The sequence below is a fragment of the Hordeum vulgare genome, chromosome 6H, assembly GCF_904849725.1.
Source record: "Hordeum vulgare subsp. vulgare chromosome 6H, MorexV3_pseudomolecules_assembly, whole genome shotgun sequence".
Lineage (NCBI taxonomy): Eukaryota > Viridiplantae > Streptophyta > Magnoliopsida > Poales > Poaceae > Hordeum > Hordeum vulgare.
In genome coordinates this window covers 22908947-22926434 of record NC_058523.1, presented here as the reverse complement: position 1 = coordinate 22926434, position 17488 = coordinate 22908947, and positions in this window count along the sequence as shown.

The window sequence follows — 17488 nt, the reverse complement described above, 5'->3', positions numbered from 1 at the left end:
AAGCGCCCGATGACAATAGTCGATTTACAGCATTGCGTTCAGCGCCCGGATGAGTCGGCCCACCACTGGACACGGCGGGTCGCGGAAATCATTCACTCGTCGGATGGCATCACGGCGGCTCAGGCTGTGCTGATCTTGGAGCAAAGCTGCCACTATGAGCCCTTGGTGCAGAAGTTGGGGCGACTCAAGCGAAAAGTCCAAGATATGGGGGAGTTAATGGACACCCTCACTAGGTGCGCCGAGGCGGACGACACCAAAGATCCAGGAGAGTATGGTGGCAAGGCCAACTCGCCGAGGAAAGGCGAGGCATCCAAAAATCATACCCGGTTTCAGGGACGCTCCTGCCATAATCAGGGAGCAAACGACAAGAGAAGGCAGCAGGAAGAATCCTCAGACTTAGTCGCCAACACCAATGCCAACAACGTCAACCAACGCCAGAAGAAGAGGGGTTACAGTGGCAAAAAACCGCGCAATTATAACGAGATAATCAAGGGCCCCTGCCCACACCACGCCATGGTAGACGGACCGATGACTCATTCCTGGGAGGACTGTTACGTTATGCGGGAGTTTCGGACGGAGGCGATCAAAAAAGGGCAAGGCGGTGACCCGGACCAACGGCAGGAACAGTTTGGTGCACCTAATCAACGCCACAACCCGTTCGGCGGCTTCCCCGAACCGGGGGCTCAGGGCGGCTCACAGCCAAACAGTGGCCAGTATCCAGTGCATAACAAATGGCGTATAACCCGTCCGGGGTTTTTCAACAGCCACCCCCACAGGGGGCTCCGCAGGGACAAGATGATAATGGCAGTTTCCGCAACAATCCCAAACAATTAGGCAATGGGCAATACCATGTCTTCACCACCAATGCCTGCAGGCGTGATAAAAAGGTGAATCACCGAGCGTACAGTGTGTCTGAGCCAGCACTCCCTAGGTACCTCCACTAGTCCGAGCAGATTATATAGTGGAGTAGGGAGGATCATCTGCCCAGAGTCGACAATCCCGGCGACTTAGCGTTGGTCGTGGCTCCTCAAGTTGGGGGATATACCTTATCGAAGGTACTGATGGATGGTGGTAGCAGCATCAACATATTATACTTCGACACTTTTCGAAGGATGAACCTGCTGGAAAAAGATTTAATGCCTTCAACCACGGTATTCCACGAAATTGTCCCAGGTAAATCGGCATACCCCATAGGCCGATTTAGGCTCACAGTTGCATTTGGAACAACGTCTAACTACAGGAGTGAGTCGCTTATGTTTGAGGTGGTCAAGCTAAAGAGCCCCTATCATGCGTTGTTTGGGCGACCGGCTTACGCCCATTTCATGGCTCGCCCTTGCTATGTTTACCTTAAGCTCAAGATGCCCGGTCCTAAGGGACCCATCACGGTTGATGGTGACACGAGGATCACAAGAGAGTGTGAAGAAGGGGATGCGGCTTACGCAGAAGTCGCCTGCGCTGCGGAAGAGCTCAAATATCACCAGGCCAATGTTGATCCGGCTGACATGTCACCTCTAAAGAAGCCAACAACAGACGCTGAGCCGCCCCTCAAGTTCAAACCAACAGACGACACTAAGATAGTGGATTTCGTCCCTGGCGACTCAACCAAGCAGTTCACTATCGGAGCGGGTCTGGACCCCAAAACTCACAGGAAGGAGACGCTCTTGGAAGATTTAAGGGAAACTTTTGACAATCTGCGGGTATACTAGATGAAGCTTAATCCCACCAAGTGTGTCTTTGGCGTTCCTGCAGGAAAACTGTCGGGTTTCCTGGTATCTGAGCGTGGCATTGAAGACAAAATCGAGGCGATTACTTCACTTGGGAAACCAGCAAATATCAATCAAGTTCAACGGATGACGGGTCGTATCGCGGCTTTAAGTTGCTTCATAAGCAGCCTGGGAGAAAAAGCTATTCCCCTTTATCAATTGCTTAAGAAATCTGACCATTTTGTTTGGACAGACGAGGCCGATGAATCTTTTGAAGCCTTGAAGCAGGAGCCAGTCAACCCGCCGGTTTTGGCCGCCCCGACTGAAAAGGGCCTATGCTTCTGTATATTGCGGCAAACTCCAAAGCGGTGAGCGTGGCAGTGGTCGTCGAAAGGAAAGAAGAAGGGAAGGAGTATCCAGTGCAACGCCCGGTGTATTTCATTAGTGAGGTGCTAACTCTCTCCAAGCAACGATACCCGCACTGGCAGAAGTTGGTCTATGGGGTCTTTATGGCGAGTCGAAAGCTCAAACACTATTTCCAAGAGCATCCCATCACGGTGGTTAGCTCCGCTCCCCTCGGAGACATCATCCAGAACGTAGAAGCGACAGGGCGAATCGCCAAGTGGGCGATCGAACTTGGGCCACACCACGTGCGATACACCCCTCGCACGGCTATCAAGTCTCAGGCCTTGGTTGATTTCGTCAACGATTGGACCGAGTTATAGATCCCGGAAGACAGGCCCGACCTTACGTACTGGACTATTTATTTTGACAGGTCTAGGCAATTGGAAGGCTCGGGGGCTGGCGTGGTGCTGATTTCGCCCCAGGGAGAGAAACTTTGCTATGTTCTCTGACTCATGTTTCCATGTACCAAGAACGCTGCAGAATACGAAGCCTTGCTTCCTGGTTTGCGACTCGCCAAGGAGATGAACCTCACGCGGGTCAGATGTTTCGGTGATTTTGATCTGGTGGCTCAGCAAGTTTCAGGTACTTGGGATTCTTGGGACCCCCTGATGGCGGCTTACAGTAGGGCTGTGTGTGATGTGGTTGGTCATTTCCATGGCTATCAAGTTGATCATATCGATCGGTGCCTTAACGAAGCAGCTGATGCCCTTTCGCGTCTCGGCTCACAGCGTAAGCCGGTTCCTCCCAATGTCTTTCTGGATACTTTGCATAATCCTTCCGTGAGGTTACCCTCAGAAGAGGAGTTGGCAATACCAGACCCTGAGTCCCAGTTCGTGGCGGCTCTCCGTGTTACGCCGGACTGGGTTCTTTCGTATCTGGCGTATCTTGCCCGAGGCGAGTTACCTTCGGATGAAGCGTTGGCTCGCCAAATCGTTCATCGGAGCAAATCCATGGTCATCATCAATGGCGAATTATATAAGCGAAGCATTTCTAGGGTATTCCAACGATGCGTTCTCCCGAAGAAGGATGCGTGATTCTGAACGACATCCATGCCGCAGATTGTGGGCATCATGCCGGGTCATGGTCCTTGGTTTCCAAGGCTTTCCGTCATGGTTTCTTTTGGTTGACGGCTCATGCAGATGCAGAGGAGATAGTTCGTCGATGTGATGGTTGCCAGCGTTACGGACGACAGGCTCATGTGTCGGCTCAAGAACTAAGGATGATACCTATTACTTGGCCTTTCGCGGTCTAGGGGTTAGAAATGGTTGGCCCCTTTAAGATGTCGTCCAACAAAAAAACTCATCTGCTGGTGGCGGTTGATAAATTTCCCAAGTGGGTCGAAGCAGAACCTATCGGTGCTTGTGATGCGGAGACGGCGGTCAAATTCTTGAAAAAGTTGATCTTCCGGTTCGGATATCCACACCGCATTATTACTGATAATGGTACTAATCTATCACAAGGTGCGATGCAGGATTTTTGTCATCATGAGCACATCCGGCTTGATGTTTCTGCAGTGGCTCATCCACAATCTAATGGGCAGGCCGAACGGGCGAATCAGGAAGTGTTGGGCATATTACCTGTTAATAACCCGCCCTACTTGGGCCGGGTCACCGAATCTGGCGATTCATCCGAACGTGATTCGGGCCTTGGCCTGGCAAGGCTGAAAGTCGTGTGGCGGTTTGTAATCTCCGGAAGGTCTCCAAGCTTTGGAAGATGGCGACTTGGAGATCGTAGAGGTCACGGTTTGTAGGGAGGAAAGTACCCTTGTAAACCCTAGGGATTCGACCTGTATATAAAGGCGAGTCCCAGGGAAGCAGCAAAAGGGTTAGAAATCATCGAGTGCGAGGTTTGGCGAGTTACGCCCTCCTTGTAATCGAAACTACATCAATACAACTCAAAGCAGGACGTAGGCTCTTACCTCCTCACGAGGGGCCGAACCTGGGTAAACCGCCGTGTCTCTCCTGCTCAACCCCTTTGAGTCGCCACCAAGGTGTGATGGCTCCTGTACTAAGTCCTTTCACGAGGACATCTGCCGTGACAAAACCACGAAAGTTGGCGCCCACCGTGGGGCCTACGCACGGTGGAGTTGAGTTCTCAAAGGGAGCCCTACCAGGGTTTGGGAGTTACACGACGGGGCTCATGACCCAGAGCCGCCGCGGGAAGACCTACATCGACAACCGGCAATGGGGGCCTGAGGCAGATTCAATCGAATCTGGTTACAGGGTCCCCTTCGGCAAGATCAACATCTTCATCGGCATGATCGGATCATCCGTGCCTGAGCCGGACATCTCCACCGACATTGTCGAGCCGGCCAGGTACGTCCGCCCAGTAGTGACGCCAAATCTGACTCGCTCGGTCTTTGTTGGGTTCACGCAGGGATCGGAGGAGCCAGAACGCTCGGCGTCCCAGGAAACCACACCAGTCAACACTGATGACGAATCATCCATGGGCGATTCAGATTCAATCCGGTCTCTACATAGGGACTGTCTTGGGGGCTTGTCGCTGGCCATGGACCCCGAAGTCCTTGACCGAACCCGCCGCCAGATCACCATTTATAAGGCGGGGGCGACCCAACCCTCGCAAAACCCTATAGGAGGCGATGGAACCGGCGAGACGTCTAGAAGCCCGGCCGCTGTCCTGGTGGAATTAGCGACGGAAATCACAAGGCTGATGGCGACTCCACTCACGCTAGAAAATCAGGAGGAGATAAACGCGGAGCTGGCGAAACTCATAGAGGCAGTGGCAAAGGCTCATCGGGATGCCGAGGTGGAGTCCTCCAAGATCGAGACTCGGCAAGCTCAAATTGCGGCCGAGATGATTCGCTTAAATACTGACAACCGGCGGCTCGAAAGAAACCAACACGCATCTGACGCCGTCCATCAACGGAGACACCAAGGTCGCCTGCCTCATGATCTCAACCCGACCCGCCTGTTCGATACTCCGCGAACCCCGGGGGCGGGAGCCGCCCCAGGGGAGGACCGGGTCAACCGCCTAACCCGCCGGGTCAGACAATTGAGGATCGCATTCCCCGATTCCGGACGCCTCAAGGCCACTTTTCCAACCCGGTGGACAATGTCCTGGCTGCAACTCGCCATGTGGAATCTCTTCCGATTCATAGCAACACCCCTGCCGAGATAGAAGCAAGGAACGCCATTGAGATGTTGAAGACGGCGGTGGTTCAAAACGCCCAGTTCTCACATAGCCTAGATAGGCTGCATTCCACTCCCCAGGCGAGTTACACCAGGAGTCGGCCAGAGGATCAGCCCACCGTAAACAGCGGGCCGCGACCCGTCCCTCAGGACAACCCGCCTGATCATCAGAACCCGCCGGGCCGGGATCTCCCGAACATCCAAATCACTCCGGCCCCTCTCGTCAGGAGCGATGGGCGAGTGGGGGTGCCATGCTTGGCCCCCGCCCTTCACAACGAAATAATGTCCAAAGATTTTAAGGGACCAAGAAAGGTGCCTAACTACACCCCGGACCTTGAGCCGGCATCGTGGGTCGAGAGTTATGAAATCGCCATGGACATGCTCGACGTGAACGAGACAGTTTGCACCAGATACTTCACGATGATGCTTGAGGGGTCAACACGTACTTGGTTGAAAAACTTACCTCCCAACTCCATCCAGACCTGGGCCGAGTTGAAAGAGCGATTCATCAAAAACTTCCGAGGAACCTGCAAACGACCAATGACGATCGTCGATCTGCAGCACTGTGTTCAGCGCCCTGATGAGTCGGCCCACCATTGGTCACGGCAGGTTGCGGAAATTATCCATTCGTCATTTGGTATTACGGCGGCTCAAGCTATGTTGATCGTCGAGCAGAATTGCCATTATGAACCCTTGGTACAGAAATTGGGGCGACTCAAGCGAAAGGTCCAAGACATGGGAGAGCTGATGGACACCCTCACTAGGTATGCTGAAGCGGATGACACCAAAGATCCCGGTGAGGACGGTAAAGCTAATTCGCCCAAGAAAGGCGAGTCATCCAAAAATCATACCCGGTTCCAGGGACGTAACCGCCACAACCAAGGAGCCAATGGCAAGCGAAGGAAGCAAGAGGAACCCTCGGACTTAGTTGCCAACACCAACACCAATAGTGGCAACCAACGCCAGAAGAAAAACAGGGGATTTAGTGGGAAGAGGCCGCGTAACTAAGAAGAGTTACTCAAGGGCCCTTGCCCACACCATGCCACGGCAGACAGTCCGGCGACTCACTCCTGGGAGAACTGTTTCGTAATGCGGGAGTTTCGGGCGGAGGCGATCAAGAAAAGCCAAAACGATGACCCGGACCAACGGCAGGAGCAGTTTGCTGCACCCAACCAACGACAGAACCCCTTTGGCGGTTTTCCCGAATAGGGGGCTCAGGGAGGCCCGCAGCCAAGCAACGCCCAGTATCCGGTGCACCACCAGCGGCGATATAACCCGCTAGGGGCCTTTCAGCAGCCACCCCCGCAGGGGGCTCCGTAGGGTCAGGATGGCAACGGAGGTTTCCGCAACAATCCCAAACAGTTAAGCAATGGGCAGTATCACGTTTTCACCACCAAAGCTTGCAGACGTGATAAAAAGGTGAGTCACCGGGCGTACAGTGTGTCTGAGCCGGCGCTTCCCAGGTACCTCCATTGGTCTGAACAGATCATATCATGGAGTAGGGAGGATCACCCGCCAAGAGTTGACAATCCTAGCGATTTAGCGTTGGTTGTGGCTCCCCAAGTTGGGGGCTACACCCTATCCAAAGTGCTAATGGATGGTGGCAGCAGCATTAATATCTTGTATTTTGACACTTTCCAAAGGATGAACCTATTGGAAAAGGACCTGACGCCTTCAACCACGGTTTTCCACGGAATCGTCCCGGGCAAGTCGGCGTACCCCATAGGCCGAGTCAGACTCATAGTGGCGTTTGGAACGGCGCAGAATTACAGGTCCGAGTCGCTGATATTCGAGGTGGTCAAATTGAAAAGCCCCTACCATGTGTTATTTGGGCGGCCGGCTTATGACCGTTTCATGGCTCGCCCGTGCTATGTTTACCTTAAGCTCAAGATGCCCGGTCCTAAGGGACCCATCACGGTTGATAGAGATAGAAGGATTGCAAAGGAATGTGAAGAAGGGGACGCGGCTTATGCGGAAGTCGCCTGCGCTGCAGAGGAGCTCAAACACCATCGGGCCAATGTTGACCCGGCAGACATGTCACCCTTAAAGAAGCCAACGACAGATGCTGAGTCGCCCCTCAATTTCAAACCAACGGATGACACTAAAACAATCGATTTCGTTCCCAACGATTCATCCAAGCAGTTCACCATCGGGACGGGTCTGGATCCCAAATAGGAAAGCGCGCTCATCGAATTCATCCTTGAGAATCGGGACATCTTCGCATGGAAACCTTCTGGCATGCCTGGTGTGCCGAGAGAATTCGCTGAGCACCATCTTAATGTTGACCCAAAGGCAAAACCCATCAAGCTGTATCTTCGCAGATTTAACGAGGAGCGACGCAAGGCGATCGGGGTAGAGGCCGCCCGTCTCTTAGCCGCCGGATTCATCGTGGAATTTTTCCACCCCAAATGGCTGGCAAACCCAGTTTTGGTACTCAAGAAGAACGGTACCTTCCGTATGTGCATTGATTACACGGACCTTCAACAGAGCTTGTCCGAAAGATCCTTTCTCTCTTCCCCGCATCGACCAGATCATTGACTCGGTGGCGGGATGCGAACGATTATGCTTTTTGGACGCCTACTCAGGATATCACCAGATCAAGATGGCTGTGGAGGATCAAGAGAAAACAGATTTTATAACCCCCTTTCGGGCCTTTTGCTATGTGTCCATGGCTTTTGGACTCAAGAGTGCGGGGGCGACTTATCAGCGCTGCATCCAGAATTGCCTCCGCAGCCAAATCGGTCGCAACGTCCATGCCTATGTCGACGATATTGTGATCAAAACCCACCAGGGGGAGACGCTACTGGAGGATCTCAAGGAAACTTTCGATAATCTACGGGTATATCAGATGAAGTTGAATCCCACCAAGTGTGTTTTTGGTGTTCCTGCAGGGAAATTGTTGGGCTTCCTGGTGTCTGAGCGTGGCATTGAAGCTAACCCGGACAAAATTGAAGCAGTTACATCCCTTGGAAGGCCGGCAAACGTTAATCAAGTTCAACGACTAGCGGGTCACATTGCGGCTCTAAGTCGCTTCGTAAGTCGCCTGGGTGAAAAGGCAATTCCTCTTTATCAGTTACTAAAGAAATCTGACCGGTTTGTTTGGACAAATAAGGCAGACGAGGCGCTCGAAGCCTTGAAACGGCAATTGGTTAACCCGCCGGTCCTGGCCGCCCCGACTGAGAAAGAGCCCATGCTTCTGTATATTGCGGCAAATTCCAAAGCAGTAAGTGTGGCAGTGGTCGTTGAAAGAAAGGAGGAAGGGAAGGAGTACCCAGTGCAACGCCCGGTGTATTTTATTAGCAAAGTGCTAACCCTTTCCAAGCAACGGTACCCACACTGGCAGAAGTTAGTGTATGGGGTGTTTATGGTGAGTCGGAAACTTAAGCATTATTTCCAAGAACACCCTATCACAGTGGTTAGCTCTGCCCCCCTTGGGGACATCATCCAGAATCGGGAGGCAATAGGGCGGATTGCCAAGTGGGCGATTGAACTCGGGCCGCATCACGTACAGTACACCCCCCGCACAGCCATCAAGTCTCAGGCCTTAGTTGATTTCGTTAATGACTGGACGGAGTTGCAGGCTCCGGAAGACAGGCCTGATCTTACCTACTGGACTATTTATTTTGATGGATCTAGGCAGCTGGAAGGCTCAGGGGCTGGTGTGGTATTGGTATCCCCTCAAGGAGATAAATTCTGTTATGTCCTCCGACTCATGTTTCCGTGCACTACCAATGCTGCGGAATACGAAGCTTTGCTTCACGGCTTGCGACTCGCCAAGGAGATGAATCTAATGCGAGTCAGGTGTTCTGGCGACTCTGATTTGGTGGTGCAGCAAATTTCGGGTACCTGGGATTCTCGGGACCCCGTGATGGTGGCTTACAAAAGAGCTGTGTCTGACGTGGCGGGTCATTTTCATGGTTATCAGGTTGACCACATTGATCGGCGCCTCAATGAGGCGGCTGACACCCTTTCACGTCTTGGTTCCCAGCGAAAGCCAGTTCCTCCCAATGTTTTTCTGGATATTTTGCATAAACCATTCGTGATTTTACCATCGGAGGATGAGTTGGCAATACCAGATCTCGAGTCTCAGCTCGTGGCGGCTCTCCACGTCACGCCGGATTGGGTTCTTCCCTATCTGGCTTATCTCGCCCGAGGCGAGTTACCAACAGACGAAGTTTTGGCCCGTCAAATCGTTCGGCGCAGAAAATCCATGGTGATCATCAATGGCGAGTTATATAAGCGGAGCGCCTCTGGAGTTTTTCAATGATGCGTTTCCTCCGAAGAAGGATGCATAATCTTAAATGACATTCATTCCGGAGACTGTGGGCATCATGCCGGGTCACGCTCTTTGGAGTCAAAAGCATTCCGTCATGGTTTCTTTTGGTTGACGGCTCACGCAGATGCAGAAGATATAGTTCGTTGGTGTGAGGGATGCCAGCGTTATGGACGAAGGCTCATGTGCCGGCTCAAGAATAAAAAATGATTCCCATCACTTGGCCTTTTGCGGTCTGGGGGTTAGACATGGTCGGCCCCTTTAAAATGTCATCCAACAAGAAAACCCATTTGCTGGTGGCGGTTGATAAGTTCACCAAGTGGGTTGAGGCGGAACCTATTGGAGCTTGTGATGCGGAGACAACGGTCAAGTTCTTGAAGAAGCTGATCTTCCGGTTTGGATATCCATGCAGTATCATTACTGATAATGGTACTAACCTGTCCCAAGGGGTGATGCAGGAGTTTTGCCGTCGAGAACATATCCGGCTTGATGTTTCTGCGGTCGCTCACCCACAATCTAATGGGCAGGCGGAACGGGCGAATCAGGAGGTTTTACGAGGAATTAAGCCCTGACTCATGGTTCCCCTGGAGAAAACCCCAGGATGTTGGGTCGAAGAATTGCCTTCAGTGCTGTGGAGTATCCGGACCACCCCGAACCGGTCCACGGGTTTCACCCCTTTCTTTTTGGTCTACGGAGCAGAATCCGTTCTTCCTACTGACATAAGGCATGACTCACCTAGAGTCGCCGCATATGTGGAGCAAGACAGTGAGCTGGTGCGTCAAGACTCCTTGGACGCCTTAGAGGAGGCACGTGACTTGGCTGCATCCCGTTCGGCTATCTATCAGCAGGATCTACGGCGTTATCACAACTGCCGGGTTAAGAGCCGGACCTTTCAGGAAGGCGACTTAGTTCTTCGGTTGATACAAGATCGTGCTGCCATGCATAAGTTGTCACCACCATGGGAAGGACCGTTCGTCGTCAGCAGGAATCTTCGCAACGGCTCTTATTATCTGGTGGATCTTCGGCCTAACCGGCCAACCACGGAGGCTGAGTCAACTCGCCCCTGGAATATTGCCCACTTGCGGCCTTATTACACTTGAGCTCTTAAGCTCTGCATTTTGTAAGTTTTTCAGTTTCATTATGAAGTAATAAAATTAAAATGCTTCCCGACTTGGGGGGGCGGGGTTTCCTCATTGAGATCAATTTTGTCATCCTGTTGCGACCTTATGAGCCGACAGAACCATCATCTTAGGGTGGCGCTTGAGCTTTCTGACTCGCCCCATCCTGTCGCGACCTTATGAGCCGACGAAACCATCATTTAGGGTGCGCGCTTGAGCTTTCTGACTCGCCCCATCCTGTTGCGACCTTATGAGCCGACGAAATCATTTAGGGTGCACGCTTGAGCTTTCTGACTCACCCCATCCTGTTGCGACCTTATGAGCCGACGAAACCATCATTTAGGGTGTGTGCTTGAGCTTTCTGACTCGCCCCATCCTGTCGTGACCTTATGAGCCGACGAAACCATCATTTAGGGTGTGTGCTTGAGCTTTCTGACTCGCCCCATCCTGTCGCGACCTTATGAGCCGACGAAACCATCATTTAGGGTGTGTGCTTGAGCTTTCTGACTCGCCCCATCCCATCGCGACCTTATGAGCCGACGAAACCATCATTTAGGGTGTGTGTGCTTGAGCTTTCTGACTCGCCCCATCCTGTCCCGACCTTATGAGCCAACGAAACCATCATTTAAGGTGTGTGCTTGAGCTTTCTGACTCGCCCCATCCTGTCGCGACCTTATGAGCCGACGAAACCATCATTTAGGGTGTGTGCTTGAGCTTTCTGACTCGCCCCATCCTGTCGCGACCTTATGAGCCGACGAAACCATCATTTAGGGTGTGTGCTTGAGCTTTCTGACTCGCCCCATCCCGTCGCGACCTTATGAGCCGAGGAAACCATCATTTAGGGTGTGTGCTTGAACTTTCTGACTCGCCCCATCCTGTGACGACCTTATGAGCCGACGAAACCATCATCTAGGGTGGGTGCTTGAGCTTTCTGACTCTACCCATCCTGTCACGACCTTATGAGCCGACGAAATCATTTAGGGTGTGTGCTTGAGCTTTCTGACTCGCCCCCATCCTGTCGCGACCCTATGAGTCGACGAAACTATCATGTAGGGTGCGCGCTTGAGCTTTCTGACTCGCCCCATCCTGTCGCGACCTTATGAGCCGACGAAACCATCATCTAGTGTGGCGCTTGAGTTTTCTGACTCGCCCCATCCTATCGCGACCTTATGAGCCGACGAAATTGCTATTTTTTATTTTCCTTCCTGGTACTGCCACAAGGTTTTCCAAACCTTTTTCTTGATTCATCTTGAAAATATTTGTTGTCATTTATTATTTATTTGATTTCACATATGTTTTTCGAGCTTAAAACAGGTTGATGATCAAAATCAATTCATCCATGGCGGATTAAGCATTATAAAGAATTTTCAAATGGCGGATCCAGTATTTCAAATCGCCTTAAGGGCGACATAAGGATTCTTTTCGAAAGTATCACAAAAGCAGTACCGATTCCTAAAGGAAACCTATTACATGGCTCTTAGGGCCAAATCAATGAAGTCTATTCTGCTGGCGCCCTTGGATCGTTTTGCTGCGAGCTTTGGCCGACCTCAATTTGCAAGTCGCCTAGTACCCAGTTACACTTGGCCAGAGCCGCGAAGTCATCCTCATCGGTCAAGATTGATGAAAGATCTGCGTCCAAGTCAAAAGGGTTCTTGGGTCGCCGTGGAGTTAAGCTGGTCGTCACAAAGGTTGGCGGGTTGACCTTCTTGTTCTTGCTATCATAAGTAGCCTGATACTTTGATAAATCCAGGCTTGCAGCAAGTTGAGTCGCCGCCAGCCGGGAGTCCTTGACGACACGCTGATAGTCCTTTTCGACGAATTCTGACCCGTCATCCTTGAGTTGAGGAAAGCCCGCTGCTACTTCTTCCGGGTTGATCTCTGGAGCATACTCTAAGCAGCGACTTAATGTAGTCAGCACTCCCTTCCGGGCGGCTGACCGTGTCAATTCGCCAATCTGGGGAGGAAGCGTGGATAGGCAGCCAAGCATCTTCTTTATGGAGGTTATAGGCTCCTTGGCGCCCATAACTGCTTTCACAGTTAGTACACTGCCGGTATACAGCTGCTCTGTTAGCGTGTAAATCGCCTTCAGCATCAGCACGCAATCATCCTGAAGATTGGCGGCTCTTGGACCTGTGCAAGGGGTAATGATAATCAGCGACTCAGGATAAGAGTTATTGGTTTAAACAAAGATCAAAGTTTTGAGTATTTTACCAAAGACGGCTTGCGTCATGTTTGAGATATGACGTTTCAAGCCAGATAGCTCTTGTTGCACAGTAGGCAGCTTGGCTTCAGCTTTCTCTGCTCTTTTTGTTGTAGCATCTTGGTCAGCTTGAGCCCTTTTTAAATCGGCTTTTAGTTTTTCCATCTCAGCTAAGACCAATCGATACTTCTCCTCCGACTTGGTTCGGGCATCTTGCTGATCAGATAAGTTTTTCTTTAAATCGCCAAGTGCTGATTCAGTCTGAATAAGAGTTTCCTATTGAAGTACATGATAAGGGGCAAGTCTCAGAACTATTGCAATCAATATCCCTGACACTTGGGGGCTAATGTATATTTTTTTCAGATAAAATTATACAGCATCAAGACCCGGCTCATCTTTTTACTGATGACCCGGCCCTTGGGGGTTACTGGTCGAAAGTTTTTCTAAGTTATCAAGACCCGGCTCATCTCTTTACTGATGACAAGGCCCTTGGGGGTTACTGGTCGAAAGTTTTTCTAAGTTATCATGACCCGACTCATCTTTTTACTGATGACCCGGCCCTTGGGGGTTACTGGTCGAAAGTTTTTCTAAGTTATCAAGAGCCGGCTCATCTCTTTACTGATGACCCGGCCCTTGGGGGTTACTGGTCGAAAGTTTTTTTTTAAGTTATCAAGACCCGGCTCATCTTTTTACTGATGTCCCGGCCCTTGGGGGGTAATGGGAATAATATAATATATAACAAAACTTACCTCATGTTTATTTTTTAGCATTCGGAGGAGGCTTTTCTCCATCTCATAACTCGCCTCCAGGCGACTTGCAAAACCAGAGCAAAGTTCTTTGAATTCCAGATGTTCATATTCAGAAAGCTTAGCCTTGGAGAGTCCAGACTCAGGAATGGTTTGAGAGGATGATGGCACATGCTTTGACAAAACCGTTGTGGCCGGTTTAGAGAAGCTGGTACCAGTGATAATTACAGCATCCGGGTCTTCTGATGTTGTCAATGGACTTGGCGGCTTAGGGGCATCCATTGTTTCCTTGGGCGAGCTAGGAAGATCCATTTGATTCTCAGGCTCGTCTTGATCCGGGTTATCTTGGATCGGCGCTGACTCTTTGATGGGCTCTGAAATTATGATAGGAGTTGACCCGCTGGTCTTCCTCTTCTTCGCCTGTGCCCTAAAAGAGGGGAGAGGCGCATTAAAGGACTGAAAATTTATCACCCTCAGATTCAAAGTAAAATTATCAAAGGACTTACCCAGGGACTCGAATCATTGGCGGAAGTGTCGACATTACTGAGTCGCCAGATGTAGGAGGAGAATTCTGCAAGAATTATACGTCAAAGATATAGGCGGGTTACATATGTGATCCAAAGAAACATGAAGAAGTGTTGTTCATGGGTACCTCATTTGGTTTCCTCTTGTTCTTTGCTGGTAAGCCGGACACCAGATCACCGGAATGACTTCGGGTCTTCCGATTTGAAGTATGTTGTGCTTTCCTCAGTAGAAAATTTGGGTCCAAACAAGCATTTGGATGTGAGAAGGGAACTTCCCCACAAATTCGCCTGGCCGGCTTAGGTGGAGAAGGAGATGAATCGGAGGAAACAGAAATTACCTCTACAGAATCCTCCTGGCTTTCGTTGTCTTCATTCTATTCAAGAGAGGCAGAGACATAAATACAAAGTTAACAGTAGCGGATGGCGAGTGAAAAGAGGATAGGTTTTTACCTCTGAAGGTGCGTCGCCGACTTGAGATTCATCGGCTTCGGATGGCTCGGCCACAACAGCTTTGCCCTTGCCCTTGGCTTTCTTTGGGGGCGGCTTAGCTTGCTTCATGGCTGGCCTTTTGGGTTTCTTGGACCAAAATTTATCACCTTTCTGGAATGGCATATGTTATAAAAGGCCACAATTCGAATGAAACATAAGAAGTAAAGACAAAAGGCGGGTTAAAATTGCTTACCTTGGGCGCCGGATTAATTTTGCAGAAGGGTTTGAGGCCGATTTGGCCGCATTTTCTAGCAGGCTCGCCGGTCAGCTTCTTGATGATGGTGACAATATCCTTTTCCGTTAAAGCCGTATGGAAATAACATTGAGGATGATCTAAAGTGCCATCAAATTCGCACATTAGCCCGTCCCGGCGACTCAACGGGAGGATGCGCCATTCGACCCAACAGCGGATCAAGTCGACCACAGTAAGGCCGTTGTTTGTCAAAGATCTTAACTCGGACAATACTGGGATAAAATATGATTCCTCCTCTTCGGTGAGCTTGTCCGGAAGCTTGAAATTCGTTGGAAGGCGATCTTTTCTATAGCCCAGAAGCTTGTTTTCGCCTGCAGGCGAGGTCTCTTGACAATAGAACCAAGACTCACCCCAGCCTTTGGGATGGCTTGGCATGGCGAGTGAGGGAAACGGGCTATCCCTGCGGTGCTGAACATTTACACCGCCAAGTTCCAGGCTGGGGCCATTGTGAAATTCCATTTGGCGATTTAAGTGGAAAAAGTACCAGAATAGGGGAACTGAGGGTTCCATCCGCAGATAAGCCTCACAGAACACTTGGAACTGGCATAGGTTACTTATTGAATTAGGTCCCAGATCCTGGAGGCGGACGTTCATGAAAGCCATGGTGTCTCTAAGAAACTTTGATCCGGGCGGCTTAAAACCTCGCTCAAGGTGTTCGACGAAAACGACTATCTCCCCTTCTTTGGGGTTGGGGAGATCCTCTCCGAACCCGGTATGCCAACCGATAACGTCCTGAGGGTCCAAATTGCCCGTTTTCACATAATCTGCTATTATGGTATCGTCGACTTTGGTAGGGATCCAGTCACTTTTGAAGACGGTGCCCATGCTACAAAGGAGTAAAGTACGGGTGAATTTACACGCTTGAACATCTACCGTAAGAGGTGAAATAAGTTCATTTGACTCGCCATGTAGTTTGTTCATGGACTGAGGAAAAATCTTGACCCGCCATACAAATATCCGGGTCGGGTTGCTATGGCGACTTACGAAGTTTGGCTACTCACGAGAGTTGTGTTTTAAAGCATCGGAGACATTTGTTCAAAATGGTGAAGTGGGAAGACTACAAACAGCTTTTACGCAATGAGCGGTAAACTATGGATCTACTGGATAGCCGAAAATACATGAGGAAAATGACTGGATATGGCAACTTACTACCAGGATAAGATGATGTTGTTCGTTTGATGAAATATTTCTCTAAACACACGAATCAAGGGCGGATAAGTGAAGGTATTAAAAACGTTAGCTATCTCGTCGTCATTTATGCTAATCAGTCAAGGACAGGTAACAGATATTCGCGAAGGCATCAAGAACATGGCGATGATGAAACTTCGAACAGGGATGGGGATCTTTTCTTAAATGAGCGGTGACCTAACCTGATGAGTTCGGTCGGAAGTGGTCAACGGCGACGGAGGCTTTTTGAGGAGCACGAAGATCTTGGTCGGGCGAGGAGATCTCCGGCGGCGACGGAGTGCCTAGCAACAGCGAGGTGGTCGACGGCGGTGAGATGGTCGATGGTGGCGAGCAGCTCGGCCGCGGTACGGAGCTTGACGGCGACAAAGATTTGTGGGCGGCGCCAAAGCTTTCGGGCGACGACAGAACTGCGGTCGGCGGCGGAGCCCTCGTAAGGCAGTAAGGTTTCCTCGCTGTGATAATGGGGAGGAGATTAAAGAGACTGGTAGGTGGGAAGCGCCAGTCCTGTCCCCCCACCTATTTAACAGGGCGGGCACTGGAATCGAGGCGCCGTGAGCGGGAACCGCCGAAGGATAAAAAGATTCGCTATAATGGCGCTCCGAAAATTTTGGGATAACAATATCAAAGGATCCGTTAGCATTATGTCAGTCTTCCCAGAATCCAAGGGATAAGAAGATGCCAACGAGAAACGGTTTGGCGATTTAAGTTCTTCTGCGACAGATGGCGGGTTAAAGTTTCTGATGTATAGAGAAGGATGAAGGATGAATCGCCTTTAACTGAGCGAAAATGTTGGCGTGAAGAGAATTCAAGTCAATCTGGGGCCTAATGTTGGGGATATTACCTGTTAATAACCCGCCCTAGTTGGGCCGGGTAACTGAATCAGGCGATTCATCCGAACGTGATTCGGGCCTTGGCCTGGCAAGGCCGAAAGTCGTGTGGCGGTTTGTAATCTCCGGAAGGTCTCCAAGCTTTGGAAGATGGCGACTTGGAGATCGTAGAGGTCACGGTTTGTAGGGAGGAAAGTACCCTTGTAAACCCTAGGGATTCGACCTGTATATAAAGGCGAGTCCCAGGGAAGCAGCAAAAGGGTTAGAAATCATCGAGTGCTAGGTTTGGCGAGTTACGCCCTCCTTGTAATCGAAACTACATCTATACAACTCAAAGCAGGACGTAGGCTCTTACCTCCTCACGAGGGGCCGAACCTGGGTAAACCGCCGTGTCTCTCCTGCTCAACCCCTTTGAGTCGCCACCAAGGTGCGATGGCTCCTGTACTAAGTCCTTTCACGAGGACATCTACCGTGACAAAACCACGACAGGAAGTGTTGCGAGGAATCAAACCCTGACTCATGGTTCCCCTGGAACGCACCCCACGATGTTGGGTCGAGGAGTTGCCTTCAGTACTATGGAGCATCCGGACCACCCCAAACCGTTCTACGGGTT